Genomic DNA, 7,394 nt, shown 5'->3' with positions numbered 1-7,394 from the left:
CCTCACAAGCCAGGATCTCAGCACAAAATAATCCTCCATAATACCAGAGAGTTTAAAGAGGCTTTGCCAACACCTCCCCGAGTCCTCCCTCAACCTGACTTTGCTCTTGTGAAAAAAAAAAAAAAAAGAGAGAGAGAGAGGGGGGAAATGAACACACAAGAGAAAAAGAAAATCTGTTAAATTCACGTCCCTGGCTGTCGTTTTGGGATTGCTAATTATTGTTTTTAGAGCTAAACAATCGGGGTATTAGGGCGTAAGCGGATGGAGATAACATCCGAGGCGGAGGGCAGAGGAGGGAAGGTGGAGAACAGAGGAGAGGTACACTGGGGGGAATGGATAAGAGGCTGACAGAAGGGAAGTTATAATAAGGCCTGGTACCATGGATGTTTGTGTCTGGGCTGTGAAAAGAAAAAAAAACAGAATAAAGGGAGACACAATGAATCAGTCCTTCTCCAAATGTCTGGAAAAGTGAAGTGAAAGTTTAAAAAGTCAAACAAGATCAGAGAAACAAACAAACAAACAAACAGGAATTAGAAATTGATCCAGACTGCTAAAAACCCCCAACAAATATTCCACCATAAAATTAAGGGATTTTTATTTTGTGGTTAGATGGCATTGTAATTGTCATTTTTGCGGTTGAAAATGGTGCTGGGCTCGATGTTTTACCGTAAAAGAAAAATGTTTAGCTAAAAAAAAAAAACGAGGGGGGGAACAATGTTTTCCCTAAAATGCACATGAAAACAACCTTTAAAATGAATTTCACCAATTCATTTATTAATTTGCATAAAATCAACAGTTTTAGATAGTTTTATAGTCTACATACAGATACAGATGTTTTTGTGCAGGAACATCAATACAGCTTAAAAACCTGGAACCAGAGAAATCAGACTTCTTTTGGCATTTTTATGTTTTACCCCCAAAGCTGTTCAGAAGACATTCATCATGATGTTAGACAGAGATGAAATAATCTTTTTATGATGTTAAAGATTAGGCTTAGATTGTTGAATAATGTCCAGATTCACTCTGACGCTATAAACTCTTGATTTACACACATTTCAATGTCACAACATTTCTGTGAGAAGTGAAGTGAATTCTGGTAGTTTAGAAACCCGCAAACTGTGAAACTGAACTTGAGCTTAAACTGCTTTTAGCCAGTTATTTATTTATTTATTTATTTATTTATTTATTTATTTATTTATTTATTTATTTATTTATTTTTGGTTTTTGGAGCTTCTCTGAAAATGTTAAATGTTGGCTTTGAAAAAGAAGAAAAACCTATTTTTCTCAACTGTTACATACTGATTTCTGTTAGCTCTGAATGCTAATTCAGAAAGGAGCCCACCAGGTACCAGCTACAAGCTGTAACTTTTTTTTCACTTGCTAAATAGTTTTTCGTTTATAGCAAATTTCAGTAGTTTAAAATTTGCACAGCAAAAACACAAAAATCCTACCAAGTATTTTTGGTCTAGTTTCTAGTTCGAACATCTTAGTTCATTTGAAATGAGACAAAACTAACTTACAGGTCAATTTTCAAGTTCCACCAGCAGATTATTTCACTTATTACAAGACATTTTCCCCATAAGTGAAATAATCTGCCAGTGGAACAAGTACTTTTTTTTTTTTTGTACCAAGGAATTACCAAGATTTGATCTTATTTCTTTTTAAAGAGAAGCAGCCAAAATGCCTGTGGCAGCTTTGATATTTACAGCTGAGGTGAGCAAGTCTCTTGACAGAACCGTCTAACCAAATACAAAACATGATGTGCCGTAGGATATTTTAACTGCAAACCCTGAACGCACCATCCCCGTGTAGACACGTCATGATGATGGCAGTGTCAAGATGGGTGGATGTTTTTCTTCAGCGGGGATGGAAATGTTGGAGAAAGTTGATGGGAAGGTGAGTCAGGCAGTGGTGGAAGAAAACCTGGCAGAGACTGCAAAACATTCACATTCACTGAACGGTCAACCAACAAGCCAGAAATTGTCAGAGTCAAAAGTTTCTCTTCACTCAAATCAAGAAACGTGTGGAAATTAAATGTCAATTTAGATACTTAAACAAGAAACACCCACAAAAAAAAGTGGAAACAAATGTACAGAGGCACAAAATGTCCCAAAAGACACTTTTTTTGTTTTTCTTTTTTTCCCTTTTACATTCATTTTAAAATGTTTTCTAAACAGCTTCCTCAAAATTAGTTTTCACTTTTCTGCAGGTGTTTCTTGTTTAAAAATGTACATTTACATATAATTTAAAATGAAATTTTAAAAAGCTGGCAGAAACATAACCAATAAAGTGTGCAAAGCTGATTCAGAGTATTGACTCTTTATGGTGTACAATTCAGCTCTTTCCCCTTCACAGATATGAACTACTTCATGTTTATTTTATGATCAATCGCATAAAATCCTCCCAAAAAATATATTGAACTTTGTGGATTTTATGTGACAAAATTTAGGGAGCATGAATAATTTTGCAAGGCATAACTCATCAACTTGTTTTCATTGTTGTAAATAAATTTTACATCAAAACATGTAGGTACATTCCTAACAATTACCTAAATAGTACGACCAGTATTTGCTTGTAGATAATTCAGCATTATTAATCCAGTTTATGAGAATGATTAAAAAAAAAAGTCAACTGTTTCAAAATATACCTCAACAGAGCTAATTGAAATAAACTCGGTTGTTTTTCCTGATCCTGATCCAGTGTAACGACTCAAACCCGTCATCTGCAGGGTGAACTTTAACCAAGGTCTCTCACACGGCAGGACACCATCAACACCGCATCGCCTCCCAGCGACGACTAATGAACGAAACGCTTCCTCCAAACACCGCCCTGTGAGCGTGATCCAGTCAGCGGCGCCGTTGTTGCCAGCAAAATATAATTAAAAGGCTTTGTAAAATACGTGCGCAACTTCTTGTAAACATGCTTAGCCTTTGGCAAAAGGAAAAATAGATGGGTTCAAATCTAGATGTGAAAGATTAAAAGGTGCTTGGCTTTGCACCAACGGGAGAGAAGAGAGCTGTAAAAAAACAGACCTCACCTGAAAAGGTTGTGTGTCTGAGAAGAGTGCAGGGAGAAAAAAACTTCCATTTGAAGCGTCAGCGTCCGAATGATTCTGTTGGCAGGTGTAGCTGAGCCAATTTTTTGTAAATCTTCTTCTGAGGCCCCGTTACTGAAGCAAGTAAAGACTTCTTGTTGTTGCCACGGGAGTCCAAAGCGCTCTGGGAACTCCTGAGTCAGATCCGTCAAGGGATTGAATGCAGAAACTCTGTGAAAGTTCAAATTGCTCAGCTGTTAGATAAGCTTAAGACATAAACATGATGACAAACAGACAGTACTGAAACGGTGTGATTGAGAACAAAGTGGCAGCATGTGCATGCAGAAGAACTTCCTGATGCTCTGTGTGGGCTTTCATTGTAATTTTAATGATCAGATGGAATTATTAAGGGATAAGTATTATGTTTTTCCAGTCATACAATGCCATTTAAAAAAATTGTAGAAACTATATCAATTTAAGTTGTTTTAAAAATGCTACGTACATCAAATATGACTCAAAAGAAATTTGATTATGTAATTTAACGCCTTGAAATTGAGCATCTGTCTCTTTAAGAAGCACCTGCTCTTTCTGAAACTCCGCCATCAGGAGTTTAACCCTTTAACAAACTTTTTTACCAGCGTTGCACTGAGTAGCAGCACATATGCTCAGTTCCACCAGGTGTTTGCTAATTGCTGCTGGCTAGTCTGAAGGAGCTGAGTGAGGGAAGGGGACTCTATAAGAGGCAGAAGCTCTGTAGCTTGGAAATATCCAGCTAATGTATGTCGTCTGGTGTCCTGATAGAAATTTGGCTTTAGACAACAGTCCAGACATTTTCTACGGGGTAGAAATCAGAACGTTGGAACAGACATTTAAGATGTTTAATTTTTAACTTAATTTTAACTTTATCCATTCAAAAGTCGGTTTTAATTTACGTTTGGGATCATTGTTCTCTTGGACCAAACACAAATACGTCCAAGTTTTAAACCTCTGATGCCAGGTTAGAGGTGAAGTTGAAGACTTTCGATGTAGTTTCCTCCTTCGTTATTCCATTCTGCTTCAGTAAGAACACTGGCAATGAAAGAGCCCCTCACCATGATGCTGCTGCAACCATACGTGACAGTTTCTTACAACAGAGGTGGGCAGATCGAGCCAAACTATTGACAGTATTAATACCAAGTTGGTATCGGTATCAGATAAATCCTGGGGTGATAAGATTGGTTGCTTAGATTTGCTCTCAAACTAGAATTTTTGTGGACTTTGTTTATTTAGAAAACAATGCAGTTTTCCATTTGTTTCCGGTTATCATTTCAATATGTCGTTAAAATGCATTCTCGACGCCTATAAAATTATCTAAATTCTGTCCTAGGTCTTAGCAGAATAATTCAAAGGTAAAATCACAAAGACAGCAGCAGTTTGATCATAAATCATACTTACTGACTATCAGTATTGATATCAGTATCGGTATTGATATCTGCGATATGGACCCTGTATTCACTTGGTATTGAATATATACCAAAATATGCAGCATCACATACCTCTAGTTTTTAAGTGGGAAAGTAAAAGTCGTATTTCCTTTGAACGTAGACTGAGATGTAAATTGACACTGTAGAATGGCCTTGACCTCAATTCTTACAAAAATAGAAGTTTAGAACAGAAAGTTAGGAACATTGTATAGTTGATTATTTCTTTGTTGTCTCTATGTTTCCCTTTAGCATAAATCTTAAGCTATTAAAAGGCTGTTTATTTTTCTGTAAATGGTGCAACATTTGTAAGAAAAAGTCATGATAACAGTGCAGTTGTGCTTGTGTATGGTTCATCCTTGCTCTACTGAGGCTCTTATGTGTTAAATCAACACCAATATGTCTCCTTTCTTCAAAACATCAACCACAATTTAAAAACTGACACCAAACAAGAGTCAATAGCAGATTAAGTTGTCTGTCCTTTACAAACAAGGCGCCATTTTAAAGAAAAATATTCACCCCGTGAAGATCTGTCAACAGGACGCACTGTTGCACCAATAAAATAACCCAGCACAAATTTCTGCAAAGTTTATTAAAGAATCTCATGGTTTGTGCCTCATAGAAAAGAAGGGAAAAAAGCCCAAAACACACACACACACACACACACACACACACACACAAACGCAAATACATTGGCTTTTATCCTGCAAACCACAAGGCCGGCCAAAGTCATCTGGAAGCTTCCACATGCCAATGAATAAATAAAGCCGTAATTAGTAAAGAAAACAGCGCCACCTGTTGGCGTCCCACCCCTGTGAACTCAGGCTATTATAGTGAGCTGTGGGACGCACCTGAGCCTGCAAAGGTTCTGTGTAAAGAGCTGGCAACCGCCAGCGCCGCGGTGTTTCATCTGGGCCACCCATGTAACCATGTGTATTGCAGCGCCTCCATTTGTAAAGAGGCTTACTGAGCATATGTGTTGCTATTGTGAGGAGTGTGCCCGTGCTCAGTATGTGTCTGTGTGTGTGTGTGTGTGTGTGTGTGTGTGTGGGTAAAAGGTCCTACTGTGCATCCTGGGACCCACCTGGCAGCGCCGGGCAGATTCTGGAGTCGGAGCAGCTGGCCTGGGGGCTTTTCACGGTGTTCAGAGAGTGTGTGTGGAGAGGGGTCTTCCATGGCCTACGTCCCACCAGAACTAGGCGGTACAGGAGGCAGATGGACAGGCCAGAGACACTGCCAGAGGGCCACAGGGCTCAGGGAGGGAGCTAAGTGAGATCAGTCTGCAAAAAAAATAAGTAAAAACGCAAAGTAACTACCATAAACTTTTCCAGGGTTTTGTCACATTTCGATCACAAATTTTTAAAGTATCTTAATACGACTAAGTGTGATGAATAAGTAGCACATAATTACACTGCAAAAACACAACATTTTACCAAGTAACTTTGGTCTAGTTTCTAATGCAAATATCTCAGTGCACTTGAAATAAGATTAAGACTAAGTAACTTTTAAGCAAGAAATAAGAGTTTGTTTGTTTAAAGTCAATGATTCTTAAATATTGACTTAAAAACTAATAGTTCCATTGGCAGATTATTTAACTTACTGTATAACAAGATATTTTTCTCATGTTATAAGTGAAATAACCTGTCAGTGGAACAAGGGCTTTTTCATCAATATCAAGTAATTATTGACTTTAAAAAAGCTGAAAAGTTACATGTTAGTAAGTTTTTCCTTATTTCAAGTGCACTGAGATATTTGCACTAAAAACTAGACCAAAGTTACCTGGTAGGATTTTGTGTTTTTGCAGTGTATAACCTGGAAGGAAGCCGTAATTAGTAACTTTTCATAAAAATATGAAAAGTATGTATTCCTTTACATTTATCCTCTTACTCCGATAACCCTAAATAAAATCCAGTGGAACCAAATCACTAAATTCCTCCTGTGTGTAATTTAATCTCAGTATAAAAACAGTGGCTCTGCAAAGGCTTCAAGAGGGTTGTTGGAGAACATTTGTGGAAAAAAAGTTGAAGAAAAATAACATAGTAAGCTTTTACAACATCTCAGTAATGTTTAATCCATCATCTGAAAATACAAAGACACACACACAACATCACTTAACAGAAGGGAGAATCTGTTGAGTTGTGAACACAATAATCTAAGTTAAATTGAAAAATGGCAGGTAAGAAAAGTCACATTTTGAAATCTACAGCAAAATGACATCTTATTCTCAACTGTCACAAACCATGTAACAAATGAAACTTTTTTGGCATACTTGCAGAATGGACAAGCAGGTGAGGACTAACGGCAACCCCGCCATAATTCATGGTATTAGCAGCGTCATGCTATGTGATTGGTTTTCTTCAGCAGCGACAGGCAACATAGTAAGAATGGTTGAGAAAATAGAAGACACAGATTGAGCATATCAGAATGGCTCAGTTCAAGTTCAGACCAAAATGCAACCAAGAATCTGCAGCAAATTGATATTAAAAGTTCAGTTTGGCTGAGCTTGAGGTATTTTGCAAAAATGTGTTGGGAAAAAATGTCTGTCTCCAGAAAAAAACTTACAGCTATAAGTACAGTGAAAAGTAGTTCTTTAATATTCACTTACGTGGGGCTGAATACAAATGCTTTGCAGATATGTTAAATTTTACTAGAAAAAAGAACAAAAACTCACATGATTTTCCTTCCACACTATTTTAGTTTAGGTTGTTAAATTTCAATAAAATGCATCAAAGTTTAAGGTTATAATGTGAAACTATGGAAAAAGTTGAAGGAACTCTACAGCATCAGTATTTAAAGGGGCAGTCTCGTGTTTCTCGTCCTTAATGGAGGAACTGTTGTGACAACGTGCTGAAGGCAAAGTGATGAAATTGTAGTCAAATTTCTCTTAAGTCATGTTTGAC

This window comes from Poecilia formosa, unplaced genomic scaffold (genome assembly GCF_000485575.1).
Source record: "Poecilia formosa unplaced genomic scaffold, Poecilia_formosa-5.1.2 Scaffold0, whole genome shotgun sequence".
Taxonomy (NCBI): Eukaryota; Metazoa; Chordata; class Actinopteri; order Cyprinodontiformes; family Poeciliidae; genus Poecilia; species Poecilia formosa.
The sequence above is the reverse complement of the archived record's forward strand: the minus strand, read 5'-3'. Positions refer to the sequence as shown.